The sequence below is a fragment of the Saimiri boliviensis genome, chromosome 9 (genome assembly GCF_048565385.1).
Source record: "Saimiri boliviensis isolate mSaiBol1 chromosome 9, mSaiBol1.pri, whole genome shotgun sequence".
NCBI lineage: Eukaryota > Metazoa > Chordata > Mammalia > Primates > Cebidae > Saimiri > Saimiri boliviensis.
The window spans coordinates 100232856-100253641 of record NC_133457.1 but is presented as its reverse complement, the minus strand read 5'-3'; the positions used below and the strand labels follow the sequence as shown (position 1 = coordinate 100253641).

The following is a 20786-nucleotide window of genomic DNA, read 5'->3' as shown; positions in this document are numbered from 1 at the left end:
CTGGGTTCAAGTGATTCTCCTGTCTCAGCCTCCTGAGTAGCTGGGATTACAAGTGCCCACCACTATGCCTGACTAATTTTTGTATTTTAGTAGAGCAGGGTTTCACTATGTTGATCAGGCTGTTCTCGAACTCCTGACCTCAGAAATGATCCGCCTCGGATCACTCAGATTTGAAATGTAAATCTGATCAGGTGATCTGCCCGCCTTGGCCTCCCAGAGTTCTGGCATTACAGGCGTGAGCCACCATGCCTGGCCTACTGTCCCCATTTCATAGAGGCTCCACTGCAAAGCCTAAATTTGGATGTAGACTTGTAGAAAAGGTCTGCACTCCTCCCCATCTTCCTGCATATACTGGGTCGAACAGTGTCTCCTCCCCACCCAGATGTACCTCTACCTAAAACCTCAGAATGTGACCATATTTGGAAACAGGGTCTTTGCAGATGCAATTACTTAAGTTCAAATGAGGTCATACTGGGCTAGGGTGGGTTCTAAATCCCATATGACTGGTGTCCTTATAAGAGGAAATGAAACAGGGAGAAAGCCACGTGATGACAGAGGCAGATGCAGCTGCAAGCCAAGAAATGCCAAAGATTGCTGGCAACCACCAGAAGCCAGGAGAAAGGCCGGAAACAGACCGCCCCAGAGCCTCCAGAAGGAGCCAACCTTGCTGACACCTGGATTTCAGCCTTCTAGCCTCCAGAGCTGGGAGAATAAATGTCTGTGGGTCAAAGCTACCTGGTTCGTGTGCTTTATGATAGCACCCTTAGGAAGTTAATACACTGTGTATCCTCTTTCAGTAGCAGACCTAGGTAGGAACCTCAAACTTTGTTTTTCAGATTCCCACTCATTAGGCATCTGTAAAGGAGGCTCTGGAGGCTTCTCGTGAGAAGTCACTCTCACCTCTCCTGCACCTCTCCTGCCAGGCTGTCCTGAAAACAGGCTGAAGACAGGCTTATAGAGGAAAAGGCTTCCTACAACAGCCTGTTCTAGGTGTCTGACAACCACAATGGGGCCTTCCCATTGAGCTTGTTTAGCAGCCTCTGTGTCCAGGTCTCCAGGTCAAAAGTCTTCCCCCTCCTCCCAGCCAACCATCCTCTGTCACCACCTGGAGAGCTGTGTTTTCGAAATGCAAATCTGATCCTTCCTGGTTGGCTAAATCCTCTTCCCTAGCTCCCCACCATCTGTAGGACTTGGTCAGGCTCTTTGGCCTGTGCCAGATCTGCCCCCAACCTTCCTCTCAGCCTTATCTCCAGTCATTCACTCCTCCACCCTCATCCCAGCCACTTACCACCTCCTATTCCAACCATGTGGAACTATTTGGGGTTCCCCTAAGAAGCCATTCTGCCTTTGCACATGTTGTTCAAAATACCCAGAAGGTGAAGTCCAGCCCAAACACCATCTCTCTCCTCCAGGAAGCCTTTTCCTCCATAAGCAGCCATGCCCTGGCAGCTTGCGCATTGCCCTTGTGGTGGTATTGCATCTTTATGTGTCTGCTCCCACCCTCAGACTGTAAACACTGCTGAATTCATTTCTGTTTTTCTAGGCCTAGGGCCCAATACAAAGGCCTTCAAGAATGTTGAGCTGAAATTAGCCAGGTGTGGTGGCTCACACCTGTGATCCCAGCTACTTGGGAGGCTGAGGCAGGAGAATGGCTTGAACCCAGGAGGCAGAGGTTGTGGTGAGCCAAGATTTCGCCACTACACCCAAGTCTGGGCAATAGAGTGAGACTGTCTCAGAAAAAAAAAAAAAAAAGAATGTTGAGCTGAATTGTGGAGTAGCCATAATGGTCACAATAGCTGACATGTATCAAATGTTTATTATGCACTCACATTATGCTAAGCATTTCATGTATGTTATCTCTTTTAATTCTCAAAACAATCCTATGAAACAGATACTAGTACTGGTCCTATTTTACAGTAAGGAAATGAGGAGATGTAATCACTTGCCCTAGTCCCCCCAACTAGCACATGGCAAAGCCTGAATGACTCCAGAGCCAATGCTAGTAACCACTACTAAGAATGGCAACCATCCCAATACTTTGATTTTACAGAGGACGACACGTGCCAAAAGGGGAAAGTGATTGGCCCTCAGTCATATAACAAGACATGGACCCAGATCTTTGGATTCCTCTTCCAATGCTTTTCCTCTTCTCATTCCAGCAGAATACTAATCCAAGAAGACACAGAACCCCAGCTAGGCTGTATCTCCTGAGGAGCTTCCTCCTGCCTCTGCCAGAGCAGAGCCCAGCATGAGCCTAGACACATGGCAAGTGCTCAAATCTATGGCCCAGAGATGGGAGACACAGCAGTGAAAAAGACAGGTACATCTACTTGAGAAAAGGCTGAGGCCTGCTTGGATTACACATTGTCAGGGCTTGAGATGAAACTTGGGGTATCATTTAGTGCAATCTGCCATTTTATAAATTAATTCATTTTGACAAGCTTATTGAACACAAATCATAAATCAGGCACGGTGTGGGACAGCAAGGAGATTAGTAAGCAAGTTCCTGCCCACATGGCATTTACAGTCTAGGGAAGGGAGAAAGAAAATCCAACAACAATTACAAATTCCCACAGGCCCTGTGAGACACAGAGAGCTCTAAGAATATACAACAGGGAAAACTGACTTGGCCTGGAGAGCTGGCAAAGGCCCCCCTGAGAAAGTGACTATTGAGCTGAGGTATGAAGAGTGAGAGTTAATCAAGACGAGAAGCAGGGGAAGAGTATGCTAGACAGAGAGAATAGGATGTGCAAAATTCCAGAAGCAAAAGAGCTCATGGTGCCTAGATGAACTAAAAGGCCAAAGTGGCTGGTCTCCACAGAGGTGGGTGGGAACCAGATCCTGAAGGGCCTTATAGATCAAAGTAAGAACTGGAGAAACTGAGCAGACCAGGGAACCCCCTTGCTCAGAACCTGTTCCAGAGCAAGCTGTCAAAGAGTCACTGCAAGAGTCACTGAAGGAGAAACTTGTCCCAGATCACAAGACCTGGGACTTGAAAGCAGAATTCCTAACTACCAGGTGGGGCCTGAGGGCTACTTCAGGCACCTGTGGGAGGGACAGGAGGCTTTCCAAATATTTCAATTAATAGACAATTCCTGGCTCCCTGTCTCTACCTCTCTTGAGCCTCCAGAATACATAAAAATCACCCATGTTTGTTAAAACATACATTGCTGGGCCATACCCCCAGAGTTATTGATTCCTAGATCTGGTATGAGAACCAAGAAACTGCATTTCTAACAAACTCCCAGGTGACTCTGCTGCTGTTGGCAAGGTGAAAGAACCATAGCTCTAGAGTATATGGGTGGGGAGATCAGTAGTGAGGACCATGGCCAGGATCTCTGGGGACTAGAAGGGTGAATTCCCAAACCTGGGTAACAATGAGACAAACTCGAGCAATCTGAGCAAGGGAAGAGGCCTCAAAGTCCCAAACTAGCCCACTAGTTGCTCAGCCAGGGAAATCGAGGCTAACGGAGTGTAGGCTCTTTCATATAAAGAAGCTTAATAAAAAGTGTTGGTGAAGACATAAACACATAAAGCGGTTGACTAACGTCAAAAGAAGATCCTGCCGGGCGCGGTGGCTCACGCCTGTAATCCCAGCACTTTGGGAGGCTGAGGAGGGCGGATCACGAGGTCAAGAGATCGAGACCATGCTGGCCAACACGGTGAAACTCTGTCTCTACTAAAAGTACAAAAAAAAAAAAAAAAAAAAATCCTGAGCTCACACCTGTAATCCCAGGACTTTGGGAGGCCAAGGCAGGCAGATCCCTTGAGGTCAGGAGTTCGAGACCAGCCTGACCAACATGGTAAAACCCTGTCTCCACTAAAAATACAAAAATTATCTCATGGTAACTTGGTGGCAAAAAAAAAAAAAAAAAAGAAAGAAAAGAAAAAGAAAAAGAAAAAATTAGGCTGGGTGTGTTGGCTCACACCTGTAATCCCAGCACTTTGGGAGGCCAAGGCGGGTGGATCACCAAAGGTCAGGAGTTCAAGACCAGCCTGGCCAACATGATGAAACCCCGTTTCTACTAAAAATACAAATATTAGCTGGGTGTGGTGGTGGGCACCTCTAATCCCAGCTACTCAGGAGGCTAAGGCAGAAGAATTGCTTGAACCCAGGAGACAGAGGTTGCAGTGAGCCGAGATCATGCCATTGCACTCCAGCCTGGGCAACAAGAGGGAAACTCTGTATCAAAAAAAAAAAAAAAAAAAATTAGCTGGGTGTGGTGGCATGTGCCTGTAGTCCCAGCCATTAGGGAGGTTGAGGTGGAAGAATCGCTTGAACCCAGGAGGCAGAGGCTGCAGTAAGCTGAGATTGTGCCAGTGCCTGCACTCCAGTCTGGGTGACAGAACAGGACAAAAGATCCCTGGCCCAGACTCCAGAGCTCATCAACTCCAGGCCAGCTTTCCCCATATCCTGGGAATCTGGGATTCAAGGAGGAGACAGCAAGCTCGGCTTTCCCCAGCCTCTGCTGCCTTTGGCAGGGAAACACTTTGAAGAATTGCAGAAATCTGCTGCTGGCCTCCAATCCTATCACCCATCCACCTTCCTTCCTTTTACACTTGCAGCTCCCTCTCTTTGCACTCCAAATCCTGTGTCCTATATCCTGGCAAGCCAAGCAGCAAAGGGAGAGGTGACATTATGGGGAAGAACTGGAACCAAAGGAAGAATTCTTGCACTTGGATATCCTTCTGGCAGAATGATTCCTTCATCCTGCAAGACTCTACCTCTCTCTACCCTTGTCTCACAGTCAAAATGCAATCTACCTACATTTCAGTACCAGTATCTGAAACCTACAAAGCCACAGACTAAATTCCCAAACTTCCTTTTCACTCAGTTTTTCAAAAACAGAGTGGCCCTGGACAGAATGTTTCTATCCTATTTCAGTTGGCAGCAAAATGCCACTTGTCTACAAACCCACATGCACAGACTAATATACAAACAACTACACATACATAAAAACAAATAAACCGGAACTTGTAAAAACACACACACATATACATCAAGAGATGCACTTTCACTGTTCACCATACACCCAAATGTACAAGAAGTACACAGAGGGGACACATGTGCACACACTATAGATCTAGAAATGCCTCACTGCACCAGTACTCGAAGAAAAGAGGTAAGGACATACTCAGAGGCATCTCTTTGAAAGTAGAGAGGTCTCCTGAGGAGGGATTCCTTGGAGTGAGGAGCTGGCCCTTTAAGAGAGTGGTTCTCCCTCCTAGTCCTTTCAGGGCACCTGAGCTTCTACCCACCTAACTACCCACCCACCCAGAGCGCTGCACGGGTGAGACTGGGCGCACAGGCTAGGTCTGGTGGGGGACTGGGGGAACCCAACGGGGAAAGGTCCTGGCCACAATAGGAAATTAATCCCTGAACCAGCTGGTCACCAGGCTGGAAACTGCTGTTGCTATTACTACCACCCTGCACCCACACCCACACCCACATTCACACACGCGCGCGCGCGCGCGCACATACACACACACACACACACACACACACACACACACACACGCTTCAGGCAGGACACGCCCTCCGCTCCAGCGGAGGTCAGAAAGCGGGATGCGCTGTCAGCCCCGTTCCCCACGGCCCCCGGGGTGTGGCCGCCCACCTGCCAGCAGGGAGTCTCCGCCCGACCAGGAAGGGACGCCCCCGCCGCCGCCACCCTCCGCCCGAGCCAGGTGCCCAGCTCCCAGCGACGGCAGCTCCTGGATCGCCGCCTCCACCCCTTCCTCCCGGCAGTGCGAAGACAAAGCCGCGCACACGCACACTGGGGCTACGCGGGGCTACGCGGGCGCACACCGGCCCTCACACGCGCACACAAGGGAGTCACACTGGAGCGCACACAGCGACACACACACACACACACACACACACACACTCGGCACAGGCTCCAGCCACAAGCGAAGCCACGGGCACACGCTCTCGCCCAGAGGTGTACACGCTGCTGCACATTCGGACACACCCTCTCACAGGCACATTCACCGACGGACACACGCAGACACGCGCACCCTCACCCAGATGCGCACGCACCGCTCAGCCCTGGCGCGCGAAGACACACAGGCACACACTCTCACACGCGCACACACGGTGCACACACGCACGCGCGCACCCCGAGCAGTCGCTCGCACAGCTCCACGGGCACACGCGCGCTCACACCTAACACACACTCGGAGACGTGAGCCCCACACAAGAACCCGCGCCTGTCCCGACGCGCACCAACCGAAGCCCGAGGCTCTCGGAGCCGGCCCGCCGGCCTGTCAGTGCCCAAAGACCGGAGATCTAGCTCGCCGCCCTCGGCAGCCACCCCACACGCACACGCGGGACCCGACGCCGCGGGGACCCCGGGACGCGGAGGGGGACTACGGGCGCGGCTAACCTGGCAGCGGCGGCGCGGCTTCCGGGCGCTGTCTCGAGGTCCTGGCGTCCAGCGGTCGCCCCGGCGGGCTCCTAGGCGCGCTGGAGCTGCGCAGAAATGCCCCGCTCGCTCGCGCGCTCGCTCCTGCTCTCCCTCCCACGGCGCTCAGCCCCTCTTCGCCCGCCCCCCACCCCACACCCCCTCTCCCCGCTCCGCCCCGCCCCGACCGGCTCCCCGGGAGGAGGCGGCGGCGATCCCGGCCCCTCAAGCAGCCGCGGGCGGGCGAAAGAGCAGGCAGCGGCGGCGAGCAGCCAACGCCAGGGGAGCGCCGGAGCCGCCGGAGCTGGGGCCGCGCGCCGGTCCCCGGGGAGGGAACAAGGAAGGGGGCTGAGCCCAGCGAACCTTCCCGGCGCCGGGGGCCCGCCGCCGGCTTCCCCACGTGGGCCCGGCGTCTACCTGACCCGCGGCGGGGCTCAGAGGCCCGGAAAAGAAGAGGAGCAGACCCCACCCGAGGCCCCTGTCTCCTCCCGGGTCCCCGCCAGCACCGACCTCGGTTTTCCCTGGCTTAGACTTCTTGACTCTGTGCCCGGTGCCCCGGGCTAACCCCGCGGCCGCGCGCCCAGCTCGCCGACCTAGTCTACCTCCAGCTGAGACCTGGCCCACGCCCACCCGCCTCCACGCTGCACTCCCATTGTTCCCGCGGCCAGGGCTCGCGGAGGATCGCCCAGCGCGTTCCAGCCCCTCGCAGGTGGCAACCTCTGGACTCTCTGGGTGCTCTTCAAGGGCCGAGTCCCTGGCTGTGGGTTCCCGATGCCCACCCTCCACAAGCCGAAACACACCCAAAGTAAAGGGCTTTTAAAATTAGGGTTATAACCACCACGGCCCTTATAGGCGCTCCTTTAGGTCCTGCTTGGAGTACACACTGAGGTTAGGAGAGAGGAGGAACTAACCCGTGTTCAGCGAGCCCAAGATAGCATCTAGAAGAAGATGGGGAAGGGATGAAGTGTCTCCCATCTTTAGATAAGGAAAGGAATTCCTGCCCTAGGGCTCCTAGGGCAGGGCCAGGCCCTCCAGAAGTGCCCTGAATAATGAGCCTGGGCCTCCTTTGTAAGGTGCTAAAGGCAGAAACCGAAGGAAAAAGCAAAAGTCTGGCTTGCCATGGTGGACAGGCAAGTCAGCACATATGCAAAGGCCTTCTAAGTAGCTTTCACCTACTTGTCTCACTTAAGTGGCAGCTGGGATTACCCCCATTTTGCAGATGGGAGCCCATCCTAGGCCTCCCCTCCAGGCAGCACAGAGCTTAAGTGAAGCCCAACAATTCTGGTTCTTCACTGTGGTCCACACCTCAGGTATAGGATACTAAGAGCAAATGCAAAGTGAAGCAGCTGAGAACATAAGAAAGCAGGGAGGAGAGGCAGGGTTTGGGCCTCCAAGGACTTACACACACTAAGGGAGGGCAAAACTAAGGGAACTGAGGCCCCAAAGAGGGACTGAACACGGCTTGTCCAGGAAAAAAGATTATGATTAACAATAAGAACACGTGCTAACTTCGGCAGCACATATACTAAAAATTGGAAAGAACTGATAGGCTGAGCCCGGTGGCTCATGCCTGTAATCCCAGCACTTTGGGAGGCTGAGGCAGGCTGATCACCTGAGGTCAGGAGTTCGAAACCAGACTGACCAACATGGAGAAACCCTGTCTCTACTAAAACTACAAAAAGTAGCCGAGCGTGGTGGCACATGCCTGTAATCCCAGCTACTAAGGAGGTTTAGACAGGAGAATTGCTTGAACCCAGGAGGCAGAGGTTGCGGTGGGCCGAGATCGCACCATTGCCCTCCAGCCTGGGCAACAAGAATGAAACTCCATCTCAAAAAAAAAAAAAAAAAAAAAAAAAAAAAAAAAAAAGAACCGGTAATAACTAACTTGTTTGTTGGAACACTTACTGTGTTATTCCAGTTCTTGTTCAAAGAGTTTTATTTGCATTAACTCATTTAATTCTCACAATAACACTAGAAGTTATTCTTATTCCCACATTATGCACATGGTAACAAAACACAAAGACATTACATAGCTTCCAAAGTGGCAGAGCTAGGATCCAAACTTGGAAAACTGACTCCCAAGCTTCCATTTTTTTTTTTTTTTTTTTTTTCTTTTTGAGACAGACCCTCACTCTGTTGTCAAGGCTGTAGTGCAGTGGCACGATCTCGGCTTACTGCAACTTCCACCTCCTAGGTTCAAGTGATTCTCCTGCCTCAGCCTCCTGAGTAGCTGAAATTACAGGCATGCGCCACCATGTCCAGCTAATTTTTGTATTTTTAGTAGAGACAGGGTTTCGCCATGTTGGCCAGGCTGGTCTTGAACTCCTGGACTCAAGTGATTCACCCACCCTGGCCTCCCAAAGTGCTGGGATTAGATGTGTGAGCCACCTAGCCCAGCCCCAAGCTTTCATTTTTAACAAGCACGAAACAGACTGAAGCAGCAGCCTTGAAAGGGAGGCAAAGACATTTGAACTACTAGAGCACCCAACTCAGCAGGACTTTTTTATTTTTTTAAGAGACGGGGTCTCAATATTTTGCTCAGGCTGGAGTGCAGTGGCTATTCACAGGCGCAATCCCACTACTGATCAGCACATGAGTTTAGACCTGCTCTGTTTCTGACCTGGGCCAGTTCACCCCTTCTTCGGCAACCTGAGTGGTCCCCTGGTCCTGGGAGGTCACCATATTGATGCCAAACTTAGTTCGAACACCCGATTGGCATAGCGCACTACAGCCCAGAACTCCCGGACTCAAGTGATCCTCCAGCCTCAGCCTCCTGAGTAGCTGGGACTACAGGCACATGCCACTGTGCCCAGCAACATTTTTTTTTTTATTGATATCTTCTGTCTTCTGTGTAGTTACCTGGTACCCAGCAGAGCACCTAGAATATAGACCTAATTTGTTAAATGACGGCACAACTGCTACCTGGTGCTGGAGAGCAGGGTGCCACATAGAGGGCTCAGTTGCAGGCCTCTCTGCTCTGCTGGGCATTTTTATCAGTTGGTTTTAAATGAAGCTGAGGAAGGTACAAAGCGTTGATGAAATCTACTGTTGTTATTAGGTTGGGAGGGAAAGTGAACACTCCGGAAACCAACCAGAATTAGGTTTTTGCTTTCTTCTTTTTTTTTTTTTTTTTTTTTTTGAGACGGAGTTTCGCTCTTGTTACCCAGGCTGGAGTGCAATGGCGCGATCTCGGCTCACCACAACCTCCGCCTCCTGGGTTCAGGCAATTCTCCTGCTTCAGCCTCCTGAGTAGCTGGGATTACAGGCACGCGCCACCATGCCCAGCTAATTTTTAGTATTTTTAGTAGAGACGGGGTTTCACCATGTTGACCAGGATGGTCTCGATCTCTCGACCTCGTGATCCACCCGCCTCGGCCTCCCAAAGTGCTGGGATTACAGGCTTGAGCCACCGCGCCCGGCCTCTTCTTTTTTTTTTTTTTTTTTAAAGATGGGGTTTCATCACCATGGCCAGGCCAGTCTTGAACTTCTGACCTCAGGTGATCCACCCACCTCAGCCTCCCAAAGTGCTAGGATTACAGGCATGAGCCACCACGCCCGGCTCTTTTTCTTTTTTCTTTTCTTTTTTTTTTTTTTTTTTTTTTTTTCGAGACAGAGTTTCACTCTTGCTGCCCAGGCTGGAGTACAATGGCACGATCTCAGCTCACTGCAACCTCCATCTCCTGGGTTGAAGCAATTCTTCTGCCTCAGCCTCCTGAGTAGCTGAGATTACAGGTGCCCACCACAACACCCAACTAATTTTTTTTTTAATTTAAAACTCCAAACAAACTCTTTGTGATAATTTTTTATATTTTTAGTAGAGATGAGATTTCACCATGTTGGCCAGGCTGTTCTTGAACTCCTGACCTCACATGATCTGCCTGCCTCAGCCTCCCTAAGTGCTGGGATTACAGGTATGAACCACCACACCCAGCCTCAGAATCAGTTTCTTAAAGCTCTCAGCAGCCTTGGAAGCTGAGCTGGAACTCTCAAGATACAGTGCCTCAGAGTAAGTATAAACTCCTGCTCTTATGTTCAAACCACAGCAGTCCCATAGAACTTTCCATGATGATGGAAATGCCCTAAAAAAAAAATCCATCAGTTCCAGTGAACAAATATCCAGGAAGACAATTTCAGCTTAACCTGAAGAACTCCCTTATAGTCCGAGTTACCCAAGAATGGAACGGACCACCTTGGGAGTGATGAATTCCTTGTCAATATATGTATTCAAGGAAAGATTAGGACTTCACTGGGAAACTGAACTAGAATCCAGGTGACCCCTCGAGTTGAAAAAATGGGCAAGTTATATTGGGAAGGGAAAGACAAGGTCAAAGCTGCACTTCCAGACAATTACGTGACTACCTGTGTAGAACAAATGGATGGGGAGGGATCAGAGGCAGGCAGGACCAGTAGGAACCACTGTAGTGGTCCAGGAGATAAGAGAATAGACTGGGAGGCCATGGGAATGGAAAGCCAATGCAAGTGTGACTTGTAAGGGGCACTGGCACTAGTCTGGGAGTCAGAAGCTGCAGGTTCTAGTCCTGTCTTTGCCATTAACTTATTGTGTAGTCTCGTGTAAATCCAAGCCCTTGAATAAATCCCTTCCTTTATTCCAATTTCAGAGTTCCTATCTGTAAAATGCAGAATGATCTGCAATATCCTTCTTAAGAACAGGAGAGAGATAATGAAGGATAATTGGGATAATGTATTAGAAAGCCTTCATACACTTCAAGGTAACAATATCATCACAACCATTACTATTGTTATTATTATTTCAGAGGCAGCTTCACCAGAACTTGGTGACTGGTAGGAGGGGATAGGACAGAGTCAAGAGGACTGCATCAGTGAGTAGATGAGCGACAAGGATCTCTGATCTTTCAGGAGGGTCAGCTGACCACTCCCTCTCTCCCTCCAAGATCTGTGAAGACAGTGTTCTGTGCCCTGTCACCTCATGAACTGCTTCCTCATTCCTTCGAGCTACACCCTATACTTGGCTAAAAGAAGCAGACATTCTAAGAAAAGTTAGCCTCTGTACTACCTCCTTTCAATGTTTACAGATGGGGCCTCGTCTGAGACATTCCTTAAATAATAATAAGCATCATCATCTCATATAGGAATAGCCAACTTTATTGAGTACTTAGTATATGTTAAGCAACTTACTTACATAGTTTTCTTACCCAGGGAAGTAGCTGTAATGGCTCATGGAGTTCTGTAACTTTCTCAATCACGTAGCTTATGAGAAGGATTCTAGTGCAAGTCTGTGTGATTTTAAGGCTGCATTCCTTTTTTTTTTTTTTTTTTTTTTTGCCAGGCTTGGTGTCTCATACCTGTAATCCCAGCACTTTGGGAGCCCGAGGCAGGCAGCTTACAAGGTTAGGAGTTCGAGACCAGCCTGGCCAAAATCCTGTCTCTATTTAAAAAAAACAAAAACAAAAAAAAACAAAGGGAGAGATGGAGTCTTGCTCCATCGCCCTAGCTGGAGTGCAGTAGCACTACCTTGGCTCACTGCAACCTCCACCTCCCAGGTTCAAGTGATTCTCATGCCTCAGCCTCCTGAGTAGCTGGGATTACAGGTGCCCACCACCATGCCTGGCTAAATTTTGTATTTTTAGTAGAGACAGGGTTTCAACATGTTGGCCAGGCTGGTCTCGAACTCTTGACCTCAGGTGATCCACTGGCCTCAGGCTCCCAAAGTTCTGGGATTACAGGAGTGAATTACCACACCCAGCACCCTAAAGATTTTTACTATGTCTTTTTGCAGCAACTTAGGGAGGAGGGCAAAATCAGTGTTGTCATCACTTTATAGTTGGGGAAACTGAAGCTCAGAGAAGGTAAATTCAATCACTTGGACAAATTAGTAAAAAGTCTTCCATGCTGCAGTTTTGTGTCTTTCTGATTCTCAGAGCTTCCTCCTCTGCACCCTCCAATCCTCCTAGGAGTAATGAGTAGAGACTTGCGCAGACTACATAAGGGAAGGACTTATATTTGTCCTTCTCCTGGGGAAGGGAAAGGTTATAAAAAATCAGTTCATGTGGTTATGGATGCTAAACCCCAAGATTTGCAGTCAGCAAGCTGGAGATACAGAAGAGCCAATGGTTTAGTTCTAGTCTGAGTCCAAAGGCCTGAGAACAAAGAGAGCCAATGGTCCAAATAAAAGTCCAAAGGCAGGTCAGGCACAGTGGTTCACATCTGTAATCCCAGCACATTGGGAAGCCAAGGCAGGCAGATCACCTGAGGTCAGGAGTTCCAGACCAATCTGGCCAACATAGTGAAATCCTGTTTCTACTACAAATGCAAAAAAATTAGTTGGGCGTGGTAGTGGGAGTCTGTAATCCCAGCTACTTGGGAGGCTGAGGCAGGAGAATCACTTGAACCCAGGAGTCGGAGGTGGCAGTGAGCTAAGATGCTGCCACTGCATGCCAGCGTGGGTGATTGAGAGAGCCTGTCTCAAAAAAAAAGTCCAAAGGCAGGAGACCAAAGTACCAGCATGAGCACAGTCAGACAGGGAGACAGAATTTTCTTACTCCACCTTTTTGTTCTATTCAAGCCTTCAAAAGATTGAATGAGGTCCACCCACTTGGGAAGAGCAATCTGCTTTACTCAGTCTATGGACTGAAAAGTTAATCTCATCTACAAACACCCTCACAGACACGCCCAGAATAATGTTTAACCAAGTATCTGGGCATGCCATGACCCAGTCAAGTTGACACATAAAATTAATCATCACATAAATAAAAAATTAAAAAAACTTGATATGCTCAACCACATTAAATATAGAAATTCTGTGCATCAAAAGACTAGGTCATAAAGGGAAAAAAGATAAACTAACTGGGAGAAAATCTCTGCAACGTTTTGGCTGGCAAAGGATGAGAATTCAAAAATATATAAAGAATTCCTAACAAACTTATATTAGGTAAATGGACAAAGGATGTAAACATAAAGCCACAGAAGAAATACAAACGACCAATAAGCATGAAAGGCTTCCCCTGACTAGTAATGGGCTTGTGGCAATAGCTAACAAAGTAGATGTGCAGACCTTTGACTCAGCAATCCTGCTCCTGAATATAAAACCCAGGGAGATGAACATATGCAAAAGGAAACCTGTTGAAGATGTTCTCTTAAGCATTGCTTGAAATATCGAAAAATTAGAAACAACCTAAATGTTCACTAATAGGTTTTTTTTTTTTTTTTTTTTTTTTTTTTTTTTTTTGAGATGGAGTTTCACTCTTGTTACCCAGGCTGGAGTGCAATGGCACGATCTCAGCTCACCGCAACCTCCGCCTCCTGGGTTCAGGCAATTCTCCTGCCTCAGCCTCCTGAGTAGCTGGGATTACAGGCACGCACCACCATGCCCAGCTAATGTTTTGTATTTTTAGTAGAGACGGGGTTTCACCATGTGGACCAGGATGGTCTCGATCTCTTGACCTTGTGATCCACCCGCCTCGGCCTCCCAAAGTGCTGGGATTACAGGCTTGAGCCACCGCGCCCGGCCCACCAATAGGTTATATATAAAATATAGCATAGTATATAATGAAATACTACCCAACAGTGAAAGGTAGGAATATGGATAATTCATCAGGCACGGTGGCTTATGCCTGTAATCCCAACACTTTGGGAGGCTGAGGCAGGTGGATCACTTGAGGTCAGGAATTCGAGACCAGCCTGGCAAAGATGGTGAAACCCCATCTCTACTAAAAATACAAAAATTAGCTGAGTGTTGTGGCACACATGCCTGTAATCCCAGTTGCTCGGGAGGCTGAGGCAGAAGAATCACTTGATCCCGGGAGGCAGAGGTTGCAGTGAGCCAAGATCACATCACTGCACTCCAGCCTGGGTAACGTGGCAAGATTCCATCTCAAAAAAAAAAAAAAAAAGAATATGGATAATTCGCAAAAACATAATGTTGGTAAGAAAAAAGAATACTGCAGAGGATGCAACTTATATGATTTATATTAAGTTTAAAAACATACCAAGAGGCCAAGCATGGTGGGCCTGTAATCCCAGTATTTGGGGAGGCTGAGGCAGGCGGATCACCTGAGGTCAGGAGTTTGAGACCAGGCTGGCTAACATGGTGAAACCCCGTTTCTACCAAAAATACAAAAAATTAGCCATGTGCAATCCCAGCTACTCAAGAGGCTGAGGCAGGAGAATCACTTAAACCCGGAAGACAGAGGTTACAGTGAGCTGAGATCACACCATTGCACTCCAGCTTGGGCAACAAGAGTGAAACTCCAGCTCAGAAACACACACACACACAAAGAAATACTATATATTGTTTAGGGATATTCATACCTTTGTTAAAAGTTAAAATCTTTGTTAAAATGTTAAAAGACATGTATTACTGCTATGCTCTGAATGTTTGTGTGTCCCCAAGAGTCATACATTGAAATGTAATCCTAAATGTGGGAGTGTTAGATGATGAGGCCTTTAGGAGATGAGTAGGTACCCTCATGAATAGTAGTGCACTAAGAGATCTAAGAGAGCTAGCTGGCTCCTCCCACCATGAGAGGACACTGAAAGGTGCAGTCTATGAGAAAGTAAGCCCCTCACCAGACACCACCACCCCATTAATCTTGGCTTTCCCAACCTCCAGAACTGTGAGAAATAAGTTGCTGCTGCTTATAAAATATTCAGTCTAAAGTGTTTTGTGATAGCAGCCCAAATAAATGAAGACAATTGCCATGATAAACACTGACTTCAGGGTAGTGGCCACTTCTGGGTAGAGAGGGAGGGGAATGAGATGGGAAAATGGAATTTATAGTGGAATGGAATTATAATTGGAAATTGGAATTGTATTTGTAACAGTTTTTTTTTTCTTTATTAAAGATGGGGTTTCACCATGATGGCCAGGCTGGTCTTGAACTCCTGACCTCAGGTGATCCACCCACCTCGGCCTCCCAAAGTGCTAGGATTACAGGCGTGAGCCACTGCGCCCAGCTTGTAACAGTTTTATTCTTGAATTAGGTAGTATGTACATGGGTGCCTACTATTAAATACTATACTTTTTCTTGAGATACAATTAACATATAAAATTAATCATTTTAAAGTGTGCAATTTCGTTGGTTTTTAGTATATCCACAAAGTTGTGAAACTGTCACCACTCTCTAATTCCAGAACATTTCATCACCCCGAAAAAGAAATCTCATGTCTATTGAAACCGCCTTTGCAAAATTATGACTGAGACAGTGAAAGAGATCTAATTCAATCGACTCCATCTTGCTCTAACCTCCAAGCTGTCCTTGTTCATTCCTAGACATAGATTGAACTAACTTTGGGAGAAATTTAGTTTCTAGTTTTTGTTTCTGTTTTGATACGGAGTCTCACTCTGTCACCCAGGCTGGAGTGTAGTGGCATGACCTCGGCTCACTGCAACCTCCACCTCCTGGGTTCAAGCAATTCTCCTGCCTCAGCCTCCCAAGTAGCTGAGATTATAGGTGCCCACCACCACACCTGGTTAATTTTTGTATTTTTGGTAGAGAGGGAATTTCACCATGTTGGCCAGGCTGGTCTCAAACTCCTAACCTCAAGTGATCCACCTGTCTCAGCCTCCCAAAATGCTGGGATTACAGGCGTAATCCACCTCGCCTAGACATAATTTATAGTTTAAAACAAAGACAATAATAGCCCTTTCCAAAAGCAGACCTCCTCCTTGTCGGGAGACTAGATTGCTTTCATTAGCTATAAGATTAGAGATTATGGTTTAGGGAGAGAGATCCAAGATGGCTGATCACTAGCAGCTCGGGATTGTAACTCCCAGTGAAAGCGCAAAGAACGAGAGGACACCACACCTTCACATGAATTCTTGTTGCTCACGCACCAGGAGATTCGCAGCGGAGGAGCCCCACGGGTCGCCAGCGTGACTCTTGTGACCGGCGAGGTGGTTTTGCCGGCGCCTCGGAGCAACGGTTCTTGGTGCAGAGTCAGAAAAGCACCATCAATCTTAACGCCGCTGATTTAGTCGGTGCAGTGGGTTGCTCAGATTTCGGCGCTGAGAATCAATAAGTTGGACGTCCACTCAGAAAACCAATTACAAAGACAGTAAATACAAAGACCACAGATGGATAAATTTATAACGAAGGGAAGAAAACAGCCAAAAAAGGCTGACAATACCCAAGATCAGAACGCCTCTCCCTCAGCGGGGGATCACAGTTCCTCATCAGCAACGGAACAAGGCTTGATGGAGAACGAGTGTGTTCCAATTACAGAAGCAGGCTTCAAAATGTGGATAATGAGAAACTTCTGTGAATTAAAAGAACTTGTTTTAACCCAATCTAAAGTAACTAAGAACTTTGAAAAAAGATTTGACGAAATGTTAACAAGAATACACAATTTAGAGAGGAATATAAGTGAATTGATGGAGTTGAAAAACACAATAGGAGAACTTCGTGAAGTATGCACAAGTTTTAACAGCCGAATTGATCAAGCAGAAGAAAGGATATCAGAGGTCGAAGACCAACTCAGTGAAATAAAACAAGAAGACAAGATTAGAGAAAAAAGGATAAAAAGGAACGAGCAAAGTCTCCAAGAAATATGGGACTACGTGGAAAGACCTAATCTACGCTTGATAGGTGTACCTGAATGTGACGAAGAGAATGAATCCAAGCTGGAAAATACGCTTCAGGACATTATTCAGGAAAATTTTCCCAGCCTAGTAAGGCAGGATAATATTCAACTCCAGGTAATACAGAGAACACCACAGAGATATTCCTCAAGAAGAGCAACTCCAAGGCACATAATCGTCAGATTCACCAGGGTTGAAATGAAGGAGAAAATACTAAGGGCAGCCAGAGAGAAAGGTCAGGTTACCCACAAAGGGAAGCCTATCAGACTTACAGCAGATCTCTCAGCAGAAACCCTACAAGCCAGAAGAGAGTGGGGGCCAATATTCAACATCCTTTAAGAAAAGAACTTTCAACCCAGAATTTCACATCCAGCCAAACTAAGCTTCACAAATGAAGGAAAAATAAAGTTTTTTGTGAATAAGCAAGCACTCAGAGATTTCATCACCACCAGGCCTGCTTTACAAGAGCTTCTGAAAGAACCACTACACATAGAAAGGAACAAACAGTATCAGCCTTTCTAAAAAAATTATCAAAAAGAGCATCAATATAATGAAGAATTTACATCAACTAATGGACAAAATAGCCAGCTAATATTAAATGGCAGTATTAAACTCACATATATTATTATTAATTCTAAATTTAAATTGACTAAATCCTCCAATCCAAAGACAGGCAATTTGAATAAAAAACTAAAACCCATCAGTATGCTGCATCCAGACCCATCTCACATTCAAGGATACACAAAGACTCAAAACAAGGGATGGAGAAGGATTTACCAACCAACCAGAGAGCTAAAATAAATAAATAAAAAGCAGAAGTTACAATTAAGCAACAAAGATCAAAAGCAGCAAAGAAGGACATTATATAATGATAAAAGGATCAATGCAACAACAAGAAGAGCTAAAGATCCTAAATATATACGCACCCAATACAGGAATACGCAGACATGCAAGACTTATAAAGAGACTTAGACTCCCACATAATAATAGTGGGAGACTTCAACATTAATATTAGACAAATCAGTGAAACAGAAAATTAACAACAATATCCAGGACTTGAACTCAGATCTGGAACAAGTAAATGTAATTAACATTTATAGAACTCTCCACTTTAAATATACAAAATATACACTCTTATCAGTACCACATCATATCAACTTAGAAGTTTAAACGAAATCTTGGTTGGCTCCTTGTTTGTTATTCTCTTCCCTCATTTTCTTTTATATCTCCATTATTAAGGACAATTATAGGCATACCCATATTTAGATTGCATTCTAGCCTGGGCAATAAAGCAATACCCCCATCCTCTCTCCCTCTTCCTCTTTCTCTTTCTTCCTCTTCTTTATTCTTTTTCTTATAAAATAAATAAATAAATTAAAAAAAAAAAAAAACAAAACATTTCTGGTGGGGGAGAGCCCTCTCCTGCCTCCAATCACGCCTAAGTACCTGTAACAACATGGGAATTGTGACAGTTGCTCTTCTTAAAAAAAAAATATATATATATATATATACATATTAAACCAACCTATACCCTGACTACCTTAGGCACGCGCTGTCAGACCTCCTGAGGCCGTGTCAGGGGTGTGCATCCTTAATTTTGGCAAATTAACTTCCTGTATTGACTGAGACCTATCTCAGATATTTGGGGCTCACAATTAGAAGCCCCCACTTTTGGCATTTGGGTGGTAGCAATGTTGTATTTCTTGACCTAGGCAGTACTGAAATGAAAAAAAAAAAAAAAAAGAGATTATGGTTTAGGAGTGATGCACCTGGAGGCTAGAAGATTCTGACCCTCCCTAAACTGCTCCTAAGATCAGTGCTTGAGATATTTTGCAGATCCTGCACTTGATGGATCAGCTGGCACCACCCAGATTGATAAACTGGCTCATCTGATCTTATGACCCCCCACCTAGGAACTGACTCAGCACAAGAAGACAGCTCTGACTCCCTGTGATTTCATCTCTGACCAATCAGCACTCCTGGCTCACTGGCTTCCCCCCACCCAAGTCATCCTTAAAACTCTGCTCCCTGAATGCTCGGGGAGACTGATTTAAGTAATAATAAAACTCTGATCTCCTGCACAATCAGCTCTGCGTGAATTAGTCTTTCTCTATTGCAATTTCCCTTTGTTGATAAATCAGCTCTGTCCTGGCAGCAGGCAAGGTGAACCCACTGGGCAGTCACACTATTAACTGTCATTCCCCATTCCCCCTTCCTACTATCCCTTGGCAACCACTAACCTACTTTCTGTCTTGATTGATTCATATAAGTGAATCATACAATGTATGTTATTTTGTAATTGATTTCCTTCATTTAGCATAAGGTTTTCAAGGTTCATCCATGTTGTAGCATGAATCAGTATGTTATTCCTTTATCTGGCTGAATAATAGTCCATCGTATGGATATACCACATTTTGTTTATCTATTCATCAGTTGATGGACATTTGGGTTGTTTCTACCTGCTGGCTATCAGAAATAATAACAATATTCCTTGTAACTGATGAGAAAATTTAAAAATTAAAAAAGAAATAATAACAATATAAACATTTGTGTACAAGTTTTGGTGTAAACTTTTTTTTTTAAGACGAAATCTCATTCTGTTGCCAGGCTGGAGGGCAGTGAGGCGATCTCGGCTCACTGCAACCTCTGCCTCCTGAGTGCAAGTGATTTTCCTGCCTCAGCCTCCCAAGTAGCTGGGATTACAGGCAAGCATCACCACTCCCAGCTAATTTTTTTTGTATTTTTATTATAGATGGGGTTTCGCCATGTTGGCCAGGCTGGTCTCAAACTCTTGGCCTCAGGTGATCCGCCCAGCTCGGCCTCTCAAAGTGCTGGGATTACAGGTGTGAGCCACCACACCCACCCACCCCCCTACCTTTTTTTTTTTTTTTTTTTTTTGAGACAGAGTCTCACTCTGTCACCCATGCTGGAGGGCAGTGGCTCAATCTCTGCTCACTGCAACCTCTGCCTTCCAGGTTCAGGCAATTCTCCTGACTCAGCCTCCCAAGTAGTTGGGATTACAGGAATGTGCCACCACACTTTGCTAATTTTTGTATTTTTAGTAGAGACAGGGTTTTGCCAAGCTAGCCAGGCTGGTCTGGAACTACTGACCTCAAGTCATCTGCCCACTGTGGTCTCCCAGATTGCCAGATTGCTGGGATTACAGGGGAACATTCTCTCTCTCTCTCTCTCTCTCTCTCTCTCTCTCTTAAGACAAGAGTCTTTCTCTGTTGCCCAGGTTGAAGAGCAGTGGCATGATCTTGGCTCACTGCAGCCTCCACCTCCTGCAAGCAATTCTCCCGCCTCATCCTCCCTCATTGTCTCTCTTTTATTACAGCCATCCTAATGAGTGCAATGTTGTATGCACTATGCTTTTTTACATATCTATTTTTGTAATAATTTAGTGTTTAATAAAGAAAGAGTGCTGTAGTGGTATCTGGTTTTGGTTGAAACAGAAGGCCAGCAGGAGGATGCTGTAGATGACCCCATAGAGAGAAGTATCTTAGAGGGTCATGGCAGCGGGCATGGAGAAGGAAGGGATAGGTCCATCTTAGAAGCCAGTGCAAATTTTTTTTTTTTTTTTTTTTTTTTTTTTTTTTTTTTTTTTTGAGAGGAAGTCTCACACTCTCATCACACAGGCTGGAGTACAGTGGCTTCATCTTTTCATCTTGGCTCACTACAACCTCCACCTCCCAGGTTCAAGCGATTCTCCTGCCTTAACCTCCGAAGTAGCTGGCATTACAGGAGCCTGCCACTACACCTGGCTAAGTTTTGTACTTTTAGTAAAGATGGGGTTTCGCCATGTTGGCCAGGCTAGTCTTGAACTC

The 20786-nt window shown here is 46.7% G+C and overlaps 1 protein-coding gene across 4 annotated transcripts in view; it reads right to left on the bottom strand.

The window, feature by feature from the left end:
* Positions 1-20786, bottom strand: part of EPB41L1 (erythrocyte membrane protein band 4.1 like 1) — a 171984-nt gene that overhangs the window by 135990 nt on the left and 15208 nt on the right. Inside the window, exon 1 of one of the 4 annotated variants that reach the window (XM_039479366.2) lies at positions 6384-6534. The exons of the other annotated variants lie outside the window; for them this stretch is intronic. The gene's annotated coding sequence lies outside the window, so the exon portion shown is untranslated. Of the gene's footprint in view, positions 1-6383; positions 6535-20786 lie in introns of those variants that run through there. 4 annotated transcript variants of the gene reach the window in all.